The sequence below is a fragment of the Oryctolagus cuniculus genome, chromosome 18 (genome assembly GCF_964237555.1).
Source record: "Oryctolagus cuniculus chromosome 18, mOryCun1.1, whole genome shotgun sequence".
In the NCBI taxonomy this organism is placed as follows: Eukaryota; Metazoa; Chordata; class Mammalia; order Lagomorpha; family Leporidae; genus Oryctolagus; species Oryctolagus cuniculus.
The window spans coordinates 29,338,698-29,352,567 of record NC_091449.1 but is presented as its reverse complement, the minus strand read 5'-3'; the positions used below and the strand labels follow the sequence as shown (position 1 = coordinate 29,352,567).

At 38.8% G+C, this 13,870-nt stretch overlaps 1 pseudogene; it reads left to right on the top strand.

Moving 5' to 3' along the window:
* Positions 1 to 12,898: 12,898 nt before the first annotated feature.
* Positions 12,899 to 13,640, top strand: LOC100353749 (high mobility group protein B2 pseudogene; annotated as a pseudogene).
* Positions 13,641 to 13,870: the final 230 nt, after the last annotated feature.

Genomic DNA, 13,870 nt, shown 5'->3' with positions numbered 1-13,870 from the left:
GTAAGGTTTCTTTACCTCCCTGTAGACTCTGCTCTCCAGAGGTGAACAGGGTCCTCTAAACCCACTTGCTGCACACACAAACACCTGAGCATTGTGTTCTCCCACAGGTGTTGGAGACTGATATGGTGTTCTGATTTATATTTACATAATGGCTAGTGACATCGGGCATATTCACATGTTTTGACCATTTACATTTCTTCTGAGAAATGTCTATTCAGATCCTTGCCTGTTTCTTCACTGTATTTTTTGGAGTTTTTCCAATTCATGTAAATGTTCTGGAAATCTGTAAACATTCAGAGTTTTAATTTTTCCTGCCATCTGTTCATTGTATCTACACTCTGATGTTTACTTTGTTGTGAAGAAGTATCTTAGTTGGATATACTCAAATGTCTCTGTTTTTATTTTTGTGACTATTGCTATTGGAATCTTACCCAAAAGCTATTGTGTGTTGACAATATTTAGAGTTTCCCTATGTTTACTTGGGTTTGGGTCTTATGATTAGATTTTAATTCACTGTGAGTTCACTTTCACATAGTGTAAGAGATGTTGGAGTCTCTTTTCAGGCTTCTACGTATGGATAATCAAGTTCCTCTGCACCACTTGTGAAAGAGATTCTTCTTTCTCCAGTTCATTTTAGTTCCTTTGTTAAATATGAGTTGCTGGTAGAAATTTGGGTTTATTTCTATGCTACCTATTCTTTTCCATTGAACTATGTGTCTGTTATTATATCAGTGCTATCACTTCTTCTTTTTTTTTTTGCAGTTTATTTATTTGAAAGGCAGAGTTACAGAGAAGTAGAGGCAGAGAGAGAGAGGTCTTCCATCCACTGGTTTACTCCCCAAATGGCCACAATGGCTGGAGCTGTGTTGATCTGAATCCAAGTGTCAGGAGCTTCTTCCAGGTCTCTATGCAGGTGCAGGGGCCCAAAGACTTTGGCCATTTTCTACTTTTTTCTCAGGCTATACCAGAGAGGGGTATAAGAAGTGGAGCAGCTGGGAAACATACTGGCACCCATATGAGATGCCGGCACTGCAGACGGTGACTTTACCTGCTTTGTCATAGTGCTGACCCCTGTAATATGTCTTAAAATATGGTGTGATGTCTCCAGCTTTTTTTTGCTTTATAATATTGCTTTAGATGTTAAGCATCTCTCATGTTTCTATATGAATTTTAGCATCATTTTTTCTAGCTCTGAGAACATCGTTGGTATGTTGATTGGGATTGCATTGAATTTGCAAATTGCTTTTGGTAGTATGGATATTTTGGTATTATTCTTCCCATTCACAAACATAAGTTTTCTGTGAGACTGTCAAAAAGCCTTGACAAAAATTGGACTTTATTACACAAAAATTATCACTTTTTGGGATCATTTAAATCCATAATTTTGCACTAATATTTGATAAATAATTAAAGACTTTCTCTGAGCATTTTAGTAGGAGAAATTAAAATATTTATCAGTTTCTTCAAATATTGTTTAGATGTGATATTCAAATATTGTTTAGAGCCATTGCCTGTATTCCCTCTAAATCAGGATCTTTGTGCTTTTTGCCTGTTAAACTTGTCCCTTGATTCAACAACCATTTTTAATGTAATGTAAACTGAAAATGTCATTTCATAAGCTAAAAAAATGACAAAGAAGGAAAAAGAAGGGAGGGAGGTTGAGTATATAATTATGTTCTCCGAATTTTCTATAAACCATATTGAATCATTTAAAAGCTAATGAAAATTAAAACTCAAAATTGGACCATTATGACCAATATTTAAAACAAGTGATTAAAAACTGTAGATGTCTTCAATTTTGATTATCATTCTTCTTTAGAATATCTGAAAGAAATCCGGTTTCTCACTTTAAAATATACCAGCGTGTTAGAATTCAGTATTAAATGACTTTGTTTAAAAGTGTTATTTAATCTATTGCTTTAAGTAGTAATACTATGGCCATTGTAAAACAAAATCCTTATCATTTTTCTTAAAACAGAAAGGGCCTTTAAAACATCATCACTAAAAATATTAAGAGACCTAAAATATAACATTCTTAAAACCCAAGTGATACCATTCAAAATTTTCAAATATGCAGGGATAGTTCGTGTCAAGTAAATAATTGTTAAGTGTATATATGGAATAGCTTCTATAAATTCTTTTGGCAAGGGCTGGCACTGTGGCATAGTGGGTGAGGCTGCCACCTGCAGTGCTGGTATTCCATAGGGGCATCAGTTCAAGACCTGGCTGCTCCACTTCCTATCCAGCTCTCTGCTATGGCCTGGGAAAGCACTATAAAATGGTACAAGTCCTTGGGCCCCTGCATCTGCATAGGAGACCAGGAAGAGGCTCCTGGCTCCTGCCTTCCAGTTGGCACAGCTCCAGCCATGGGGGCCAACTGTGGAGTGAACCAGTGAATGGAAGACCACTCTCTCTGCCTGTCCTTCTCTCTCTGTGTAATTCTGACTTTCAAATAATATAAATAACTCTTTAAAAAATTCTTTTGGCAAATAGATGAAGCTACTTGTTATACATTTCAAATAAATAGCAAACATACTAGAAAAATATATTGAATAAAATTTAAGCAACTCATAGCTATACACAGAAATTTCTCACCATAACAACATAGCAACCACTAAATTTCCAAACTTAATTTTCCACAACTTAGAATCTTTAACTCCAGAAGGAGTACAAAATTGACAGAACAGTGGCCTATGTATCAGGATACCTAATGCTAATACAGAATTATCCCTGCCACAACTTACCTATGTGACCTTGAACAGTTCACTTTACTTCTCTGGGCTTGGCATTTAGCATCCTCATGTGATAAAGGAGGCTTGGATAAGATCAGTTGTACTCTATCTTGAGACTTCAATGATCTCTCAGTTTCCAAACAGGCACCTTAAGGGAAAGTAAACCTTTAGATCAAAGCTTACATTTTTAAATCTAAATATATTTTAAACTGTTTCTACAACTAGTACAAAACAACACATTCAAATGTGTACCATGCCACTTTTCAATATTTGGGAATAATTAATGCATCATTTTAGAGCATTGTCTTGAGGCCAGTGCTGTGGTGTAGCTAGTAAAGCGACTGCATGCAATGGGGGCATCCCATATGGAGGCCGGTTCAAGTCCCGGCCGCTCCACTTTCCATCCAGCTCTCTGCTATAGCCTGGGAGAGCAGTAGGAAGTTGGCCCAAGTCCTTGGGCCCCTGAATCTGCATGGGAGACCCTGAAGAGGTCCTGGCTCCTGGCTTCAGATTGGCATATCTCTGACCTTTTAGGCCATCTGGGGAGTGAACCAGCAGATGGAGGACCTCTCTCTCTCTCTTCCTCTTGTTCACTATCTGTGTAACTCTGACTTCCAAATAAATAAATAAATAAATCTTTTAAAAAATCTAAAGAATATTGTCTGGCACACAGTGAACCACTAAGTACAAGATATTATTAGTAATATTAGATTGAAATGTTGAAATAAACTAGGCAATAAGCCTTAAGATGCAAATTAATACCAAGATGCAATTAATACCAAGATGCAATTAATACCTTAAGATGCAAATATTAGATTGAAATATTGAAATAAACTAGGCAATAAGCCTTAAGATGCAAATTAATACCAAGAAATATAATCTCAAATTTCTGTGTTCAACAAGGTAGTCTCTTTTTCACTACTAACTTTATACTGAATAAGATATTTTGATATTTTGTTAAGAGTAAATTTATCAGGGGCCAGCGCCATGGCTCACTTGGTTAATTCTCCACCTGTGGTGCTGGTATCCCATATGGGCAAAGGGTTCTAGTCCTGGTTGCTCCTCTTTCAGTCCAGCTTTCTGCTATGGCCCGGGAAGGCAGTGGAGGATGGCCCAAGTGCTTGGGCCCTGTACCCAGATGGGAGACCAGGAGAAAGCATCTGACTCCTGGCTTTGGATGGGCACAGCTCCAACTGTGGCAGCCATTTGGGGAGTGAACCAATGGAAGGAAGACCTTTCTGATTTCTCACTGTCTATAATTCTACCTGTCAAATAAAAAAATTATTAGTTTTTCGTAAAAACTGCAGTATTGAAAAGGTTCTAAAATCCCTCTAATTTTAAATTATTATGACTGTTAACTCATTAGCACATATTGCATTCTTTACATCTGGGTAATCATGATAATTCACTTTTAAATGATTAACAGATCTGCTGTTATATATAAATACATGCTTTTCCAAAAATCATACAATAAGCAGGCTACATACTTTACTTCAAGTAAAACTGCCATATCCAGTCCTACAATTGTAAATAAGACAGTTTCAATTGTTCAGCATTATCAATTATAAATTCCAATAGCGTAGCAATACTCATAAGAATTTAGGGGGCCGATGCTGTGGAGTAGCAAGTAGAGCTGTGGCTTGCAGTGCCGACATTCCACATGGGTGCCAGTTCAAGTCCTGGCTACTCAAATTACTATCCAGCATTTTAGGCAAGTAAGACTTACGATCCAGCAATAGAGGATGGCCCAGGCCCTTGGGCTCCTGCACCTGCATAGGAGACCCAAAAGAAGCTGCTGGCTCCTGGCTTTGGATTGGCCGAGCTCCTCCATTGTGGCCAAATGGGGAGTGAACCAGTGGTTGGAAGACTGCTCTCTCTCTCTCTCTCCTTCTCTGTGTGTGTAACTCTAACTTTCAAGTAACATAAATGAATCTTTTTTTAAAAAGGATGAAATAAAATGGAAGATGAAGATTACAAAATTGTTTAACTATTTTTAATAAATATAAATTTCCAAAGTACAGCTTTTGGATTACAGTGGCTTCCCCTCCCCCAAAACATCCCTCCCACCCATAACCCTCCTATTTCCTGCTTCCTCTCCTATCCCAGAAGATGACAACATTGTATGAAGGACATTTGTACAGTAAACAAATATACTGATTTCCAATGCAATATTTGAATACTTGAAGGAGGAAAGCTAAGTACTTCTTTGCCAAAATAACATGTTTTGTCCAGTGTAAAACCCATTTGCCATCCCAATACACAAAGGGATTTGGGGCAATAAGGAAAAGAGAAGTCCACACATGCAGAAATTTTAAGCAAAACAAAATAGAGAATGTATTTAGTTTCATGTAAATCACACGAGAATTAATAGTATTCTACCAATTTCCAACAAATATTTTATCTTTAATGAATGAATGAATTTTCAGTTACATAGCAGAAAACTTCTACCCTCTCCCATAAAACTGAAAGAGAAACTTTTTAAAAGTAAAAACTGATGAAAGAATTCTGCAATACATTTTAATGTTAAGTAGCCCAGCAGAGTTTATTTAGAAATACAAACACACACACAGAAAATAAATACATTAAAATCTTACTGAATAGTCCAGTAATAGTTCAGGATCCAATATGTGTGCAAAAGATTCTGGATTTCCCAGTCACTTTGTATAGGAAATGATGTGCTTTGCTATGTAGCATGTACCTGTAGATTCCTGAACACCTCCACTTTGCTTCTTACCCTGAGTCCCAGCAAATACAGGAACACAGCTGTTGAGTCATTCATTTTCTGGGTTTGGGAATATCAAAGAATTAATGAGTATAGAAAGTTGTACAGCAAAGACCAAGAATATCCAAGGGAGGTCAGGAAAATCAATTGAACAAGTCAAACTACTATGAATGTATACTGAATGCTCTGTTTTTAATATGTCTTACTTACCTAAAAAGACATGAGGGCTATTGCTCTCTCTCTTAATACAACTAAGGAGAAGATATCACCAATGCTCAAGAAAAATGAATACACAGCAGAGCTCATACAAAATCCCAAAAATCCAAAATAGAAAAACTGGATATGCACTCCTTACACACACCCTGAAGTGGCAATGAAGTAGAACAAATCTAAAATTAGAAAAAATTCTTTTTTTAAAAGATTTATTTATTTATTTGAAAGTCAGAGTTGCACAGAGAGAGGCAGAGAAGAGAGAGGGGTCTTCCATCCACTGGTTCACTCCCCAGTTGGCTGCAATGGCCAGAGCTGTGCTGATCCAAAGCCAGGAGCAAGGAGCTTCTTCCAGGTCTCCCACATGGGTACAGGGGCCCAGGACTTGGGCCATCTTCTACTGCTTTCCGAGGCTATAGCAGAGATCTGGATCCATATGAGATGCCAGCACTGCAAGTGGTGGCTCTACCCACTATGCCACACCACTGGCCCCGAAAATTCTTGTCAAATTAAGAACATTTAACCTTTGTTTTAGAATGAATTATTAAAATATCTAAACTGGGGGAATACATAATTTCTTTCTTTAGAAATCAGAAGAGAAAAAGAACACTTCAAGGCTACTGTGACACCACACAGAAGGAATGGAGAATCATGACCTCAATTAGCCTAGGGACAGAATAAAAGGGAGGGAAATAGGAACAACAGAATTAAGATGAATAAGCTTTGACAGCTGAGAGAATCTGAATGTAAAGAAAAGGCATGCAGTTAACTGAACCAATAGAGATAAGTCTGAGAGGAAAAAACATTGTTAAGTCATATTAATGGGGCCAGAGCTGTGACTTAGTAAAGTAAAAAAAAATCTAAAATTTGTTTTAAATTATATAATTAAAAAAGATAAAAAAAAAGATGTTCAATCTTAAGTCTCTACAGCATAAGATATACATCAATTTTCCCAGGTTCTATTTGCATTTATTAACAAAGTTTCATGGGTATAATGACTAGAGTGGCTCCAATAAGTCTTTTTTAGAAAAATTATTTTTTAGTTTTACAGGCAGAGTGGATAGTGAGAGAGAGAGACAGAGAGAAAGGTCTTCCTTTTTCTGTTGGTTTACCACCTAGTGACCGCTGCAGCCAGTGTGCTGCGGCTGGCACATTGCGCTGATCCAAAGCCAGGAGCCGAGTGCTTCCTCCTGGTCTCCCATGCAGGTACGGGGCCCAAACACTTTGGCCATCCTCCATTGCACTCCTGGGCCATAGTAGAGAGCTGGACTGGAAGAGGAGCAACTGGGACAGAATCTGGCTCTCCCAGCAGGACTAGAACTTGGTGTGCCTGCACCGCAGGTGGAGGATTACCTTATTGAGCCATGGCGCCTGCCTCCAATAAGTCTTAACCTGGGATGCAACTAAATTCAACAAGGATACTCAATAGGAATTTTAGAAGAATTCCAAAATATGTATCAGAATAAAAATAAATACTTTACTTGGTACATCTCATTTTAACTATACTATTGTCTAAATTTCCAATTGTTTGATGTATTAAAAAAAATCCCAGAAGCAGCAGAGTTGGTCTGACATGATGAGGAATAAAATAAAAATTTTCAGTTACAACTTGCCTAGAGAAAATGAAAATTCGCAGATCCCAGATTAAAATAACCAAGAAGGCCCAATAAAAGAAAACTCAATGTCTTCATACACTAACATTTATTACCTCAGATTTATTTAACAAAAAGGTGATTATTCCAGCTACATCCCATTAGGTAGACCAATTTTACCTGCTAAATCCATTAAAAGAAAAAGCACCTCATGATATGTTACTAAAATCATATTGCTATATGCCATCCACCATGTCCACTGTACCTTATACCTAATGTTAACAGATCTGATGAAAATCAATAGATAAATGATGTGTCTTAACCAAGTGTGGGAAATGTCTTTTGTTCAACGTTTTTCCAAAAACCCCTCAGTCTCAGTTTGCCTTCATCTTGAAAAGACACTTCTGAGGTTCACTAATCAGTCCAGCTTCTTCGGGCCTCCCTCCAATGAAAGGGGCTAAAATCCATCAAAATAAACTCTAGGCACTGTCCTTGTGCTCCCTGTGACTTTTTTACTCTAGGGGCTCACAAACCTTCTAAATTCTTTAGATCACCTGTGATGTCCATTAGTTCTCAAAGACTATGATGCAAGTAATTTCCCCACTTGGAACCTTGTTATTGACTGTGCTGTATGAGAAATGAAGTCTCCTACACACCTTGTGCTTACGATTCTCCAAACCATGTTGTCTGCTAGGACTTTGGCCATGAATATAGGACAGCAATACCTGAACATGATTACTGAGATCTCCTTAATAAAGGATAGACTGGGGCCAGCACTGTGGTGCAGTGGTGTAATCCTTTACCTGCAGTGCTGGCACCCCATATGAGCACCAGTTCTGGTCCCCATTTCTCCTTTTCCCATCCAGCTCTCTGCAATAGCCTGGGAAAGCAGTAGAAGCTGTTCCAAGTGCTTTGGTCCCTGCCAAAATGTGGGAGACCTGGAAGCTCCTAGCTCAGATTGGCCCAGCTGCAGACATTGCAGTCATTAGGGGAGTAAATGAGCATATGGAAGACCTTTCTCTCTGTCTCTTCCTCTCACTGTCTGTAAGTACACCTGTCAAATACGTAAATAAATTCTTTATATATATATATATTTATATATATTTATGTATATAAATATATTCATATATAAATATATTATGCTTTATCATATAATATATTATATAATATATAATAATTATAAACAGATACTATTATATAATTTATTATAAGTATTATATATATATATATATTATTGAGATGACTTCAATAGCCAGAGTGTGGCCAGGTTGAAGCCAGGAGCTTCTCCTCCAATGTGTGTGACAGCAACCCAGGCACTTTGACCATCTTTCATTGCTTTTTCAATCCATTGGTATGGAGCTGGATCAGAAATAATTATATATTTATATATAAATAAATTCATATATAATATTTATATATAATTATATTTTATATATTTTTGATAATTATATGTAATTCTGTATTATGTATAGAAATATATAATATATATTATAATATATAAATATATATATGATGGATCAAAACGCGGCATTCTCCATTTGGCAGAAGAGACAGGCTGCAATATCTACTGTCTATGTCAGTATGTCAGTATAATGCAGGAGGTAACCCCTCTATCAAATAAGAAAAGCTATTTCAGTTCAGCTGGACATCATTCTGCTGACTGTTGACCTTATTACTGTTAGTCTGGATGCTTTCATTGGTTGCAATCCAGAGACCCAATTTTCCCATAGATATAAACATCAGCAAACATGAAAATTTGGTAAGAAAAGCTTAAGCTCAGAGTTATGATTAATAACTATTTTAACAAAATTTCTCAGAACCCATCTAATCCAAACCTAGGACAATTGGGAGCTGTTGTACTTGGCCCACCCATAATTGAAACGGATTCTAAATCCTTCAACTGCAAGGAGAGTATCATAGACATTAATGCTCCAAACGGATCCAGTTCCCTGCTAATGTGTCTGGAAAAGCAGCACAGGGTGACTCAAATATTGGGGCTCCTGCACCCATGTGAGAGACCTGGAAGAAGCCCCTGGCTCCTGATATCAGTCTGGCCTAGCCACAGTCACTGGAGCCATTTGAGGAGTGAACAAACCAGGAGGAAGATCCATCTCTCCCACTCTCTCTTTCTAGTGCTGCCTTTCAAATTCATAAATAGATCTTTAAGAAAGTCAATCACTTCAATAAATTTGTCATTACTCAGTCATGATGACTTTTACTACCTTCAGTTCTTTTTCAAAAGATTTATTTATTGGAAAGGCAGAAAGAGGAGCTGGTGGTTGTGGTGCAGTGGACAAAGCTGCTATCTGTTACATTGGCATCCTCTACGTGCACCAGTTCAAGTACCAGCTATTCCATTTCTGATCCAGCGCCTTACCAATGGACTGAAAAAGCAGGGAAAGATGGCCCAAGTGCCTGGGATGCTGCCACGCACATCGGAGGAAAAGCTCCTGGCTTCAACCTGGCCACACTCTGATATTAAAGTCATCTCAAAAATGAATTAGGTGGTGCAAGATTTCTGTCTCTCCCTCTCTCTGTAACTCTTTCAAATAAGTAATTAAATATTTTAATATGATAAAAAATGGCAGAGAGACACAGAGACAAAGAGAGAAGGAAAGAGAAGCAGAGAGATCTCCCATCTGCTGGTTCACTTTCTATATGGCTACAACTGTGCAAGACCAGGTTTCAAGTCCCCATTGAGGTTACAGTTCTCCAAATTAGATGACAAGAAGGAAAGAATTGGAGCTATTATCCATTTCTTCCCAGGGATATTAACATGAAACTGATTTGGAAGTGTAGTACCCAAAACTCAGATTAGCACTGCAATATATGATGTGGGCATCTGTTGTGATGGTTAACAAATTGGAAAACCTAGAAGAAAAATCAACAGATTCCTGGACATACACAATATACCAAAATTGAGTCATGAAGACACATAGAAAAGCTAAACAAATCAAAAACCAAGACAGAGATTGGATAAGTAATAAAGACCCTCCCAAGAAAGAAAAGTCCAGGATCAGACAGCCTTACTATTGAATTCTACAAGTCTTTTAAAGAACTAATGCTTCTCAAACTATTCAACACAATTGAAAGAGAGACAATCCTCTCAAACTCCTTCTATTAATCTGACAATGACTCATTCTGTCATTTATTTATACATAATGTTGAGAAAATCAGAAGTATTTGTTGAAACTTCTGCTAAAATGCACTAGATTTATAATTTTTAAATACATCTTTCCTATATGTAATGCAGTCCTTTGCTACTTTAGAGTATCAGAAATTTAAAATGTTGGACTGGTGCTGTGGTGGAGCAGGTTAACACCCTGGACTGAAGCTCCAGCATCCCATATGGGGGCCGGTTCAATACTCAGCTGCTCCACTTCTGATCCTGCTCTCTGCTATGGCCTGGCAAAGTAGTAGAAGATGGCCCAAGTCCTTGGGCCCCTGTACCGATCTGAGAGACCTGTAACTAGCTCCTGGCTCCTGGCTTTGGATCAGCACAGCTCTGGCAGTTGCAATCAATTAGGGAGTGAACATCAGATGGAAGACCTCCCTCTTTCTCTCTGGCTCTCCTCTCTGTCTGTAACTCGACTTGTAAATAAATAAATAAATAAATCTTTAAAACAATTAAGAAATTTAAAAAGGGAAAGGTTTTTAAAAAAATGTATTTCTTTATTGTGAGGCAGAGTGACAGATACAGAGAGGAAGAGAAAGAAGTCTGCTATCCACTGGTTCACCCCTAAATGGCCAGAATGGCTGGAGCTGGGCCGATCTGACGCCAGGTGCCAGAAGCCAGGAGTCAGCAGCTTCCTCCAGGTCTCTCACATGGGTGCAGGGGCCCAAGCACTCAGGGCCTATTCCACTGCATTCCTAGGCCATTAGTAAAGAGCTGGATTGGAAGTGCAGGAGCAGGGACTCAAACTGGTGCCCATGTGGGATGCTGGTGCTGCAGGTGGATGCTTAATCTACTATGCCACAGAGTGGGCCCAGGGAAAGGCTTTAGGAAGACATCTTTCATGTAGACTAGGCTGCAATATTGCAAGGTAAGGTTTAGCTTTTATTCCCACACATCAGTATTCATCTTTTAGCAACTATAAATACTGAATATCATACATATAGCCATAAATATAGGTAATTGCAGATTTTGTTGTCATTCTTTCTAATTCTCTTTTAATGTCTGCTAATAGGCCACCTTATGGATTATTATATTGATGTTACCTGTACACAACCATCAGACATTTCCACTGTTGAACGTGTTTATGTGTACAGGTAGTTTTGTTTGTGTGTACATGAATGCACATTTGATGGAGATAGCACTAACAGTAATAATGTGAGAAATCCTAATGCTGATTTCAAACTTTCTATCCTCCGCAGAGATGGCTGTCATTGAAGTAGACCACAGGGCCCCTTTGCTGTTGTGGACTGAAATGTGCCTCCCTAAAACTCAAACACTGAAGTGCTCACCACCAACACAACTCTACCTGAAGAAAGTGCTTTTAAGCAGATCAAATGATAGATGTGTCTGTCACATCAGAGAAGGGCTTCTGGAAAAATCAAGCCTATTAGGACCTTGATCTGATATTTTCAACCTCTACAACTCTGAGAAGTAAAATTCCATGATTTAAATCATATGTTCTGTGGTATTTTCTTAGCAAATTTATATATCCTCATTTTTGCCAGCATTTTCTGCTGTCATCTAGAAGTTCCTCGTGATTAGCAGAGAAATATAGAAACTAAAAACTATGATTTTAGATTACCAAGTATCTACTAACATAAAAAAGATATCCCAGAAGCAACCTACTACCATCCTCCAGGACCCAGAAAAAAAAAAAAAAAGGAATGAGTCAAGTTGCAGGGCAGTGGAAAAATTGAATAATGAAAGATCATAGCAGAAGTAAATAAGGAAGGGTTTGATGCTGTGGTGTAGTGGGTTAATTCCTTGTCCTGCTGTGCATGCATCCCATATGTTGTTGCTAGAAGACCAGGTGCTCCACTTCCAATCCAGCTCCCTACTAATGCACCTGGGAAATTGGTGGAAGATGGACCATGTTCTTGGGTGCTGGCACCCACATGAGAGACTTGGAAGAAGCATCTGGCCTTTCAAATAAATAAAGAAATCTTAAAAAAATAGAAGCAGTGATAGCACTGTTGGAAAAACAGACACATAGTTCAATGGAAAAAAATAGGCAGCTGAAATAAACCGACTTTTCTATAGCCAACCCCTATTTAATAAAGGAAAGAAAACAAACAGGAGAAAGAAGAATCCCTTTAGCAAATGGTTTAAAGGAAAGTGATTATCCATATGTAGAAGCCTGAAAAGATACCCCAACACCTCATACACTATGTAAAAGCAACTCAAGGTGAATTAAAAGTCTAAATATAAAACCAAAACCTTGAGAGCTTGTTTGGAGGTTCTAGCAGGGGAGCACAGCTACTCATATACCCTTGACCGAAGACCAGTCCTCCTCTAGCGGGGAAGGTCGTCCTCTTCGACCGAGCACGCAGCTTCGGGAGGGACACACATGGAGCGGTGAGGGAGGAAGGGGACACCCGCCTAGCCAGCCAGATCAGCCGAATCAACCCTGGTGATCAATGGGGTGACAGATGTCGCAGCCAGATCACCCTCACATCCTGAGTTCACGCCGGAGCTGAGGGAAGGAAGCGACGCCGTCGGATCCGGCCGCTCTGCGGGAGTCTGAGGAACAACTCGCACCAGGTGGCCGCCGTTCCATCATCATGGTTAAAGGACACCCCAACAAGCCGAGGGGCAAAATGTCCTCCTATGCCTTCTTCGTGCAGACGTGCCGGGAAGAGCACAAGAAGAAACACCCTGACTCTTCGGTCAATTTTGCGGAATTCTCTAAGAAATGCTCAGAGAGATGGAAGACCATGTCTGCAAAGGAAAAGTCCAAGTTTGAAGATATGGCAAAAAGTGATAAGGCTCGTTATGACAGGGAGATGAAAAATTACGTTCCTCCCAAGGGTGATAAGAAGGGAAAGAAAAAGGATCCCAATGCTCCTAAAAGACCACCATCTGCCTTCTTTCTCTTTTGCTCTGAACATCGCCCAAAGATCAAAAGTGAACACCCTGGCCTGTCCATCGGGGACACTGCAAAAAAATTGGGTGAGATGTGGTCTGAACACTCAGTCAAAGATAAACAACCATATGAACAGAAAGCAGCTAAGCTAAAGGAGAAATATGAAAAGGATATTGCTGCATACCGTGCCAAGGGCAAAAGTGAAGCGGGAAAGAAGGGCCCTGGTAGGCCCACAGGCTCAAAGAAGAAGAATGAACCTGAAGATGAGGAGGAAGAAGAGGAAGAGGAAGAAGATGAAGATGATGAGGAAGAGGATGAAGATGAAGAATAAATGGCTATCCTGTAATGATGAGTGTGGAGTGTGCGTGTGTGCTCAGGCAGTTGTTTTGCTAAGAATGTGAATTCAAGTGCAGCTCAATATTAGCTTCAGTATAAAAAAACTGTACAGATTTTTGTATAGCTGATAAGATTCTTTGTAGAGAAAATACTTTTTTTAAAAAATGCAGGTTGTAGCTTTTTGAGGGGCTACTACATACAGTTAGATTTTAAAGCTTCTGATGTTGAATGTTCCTAAAT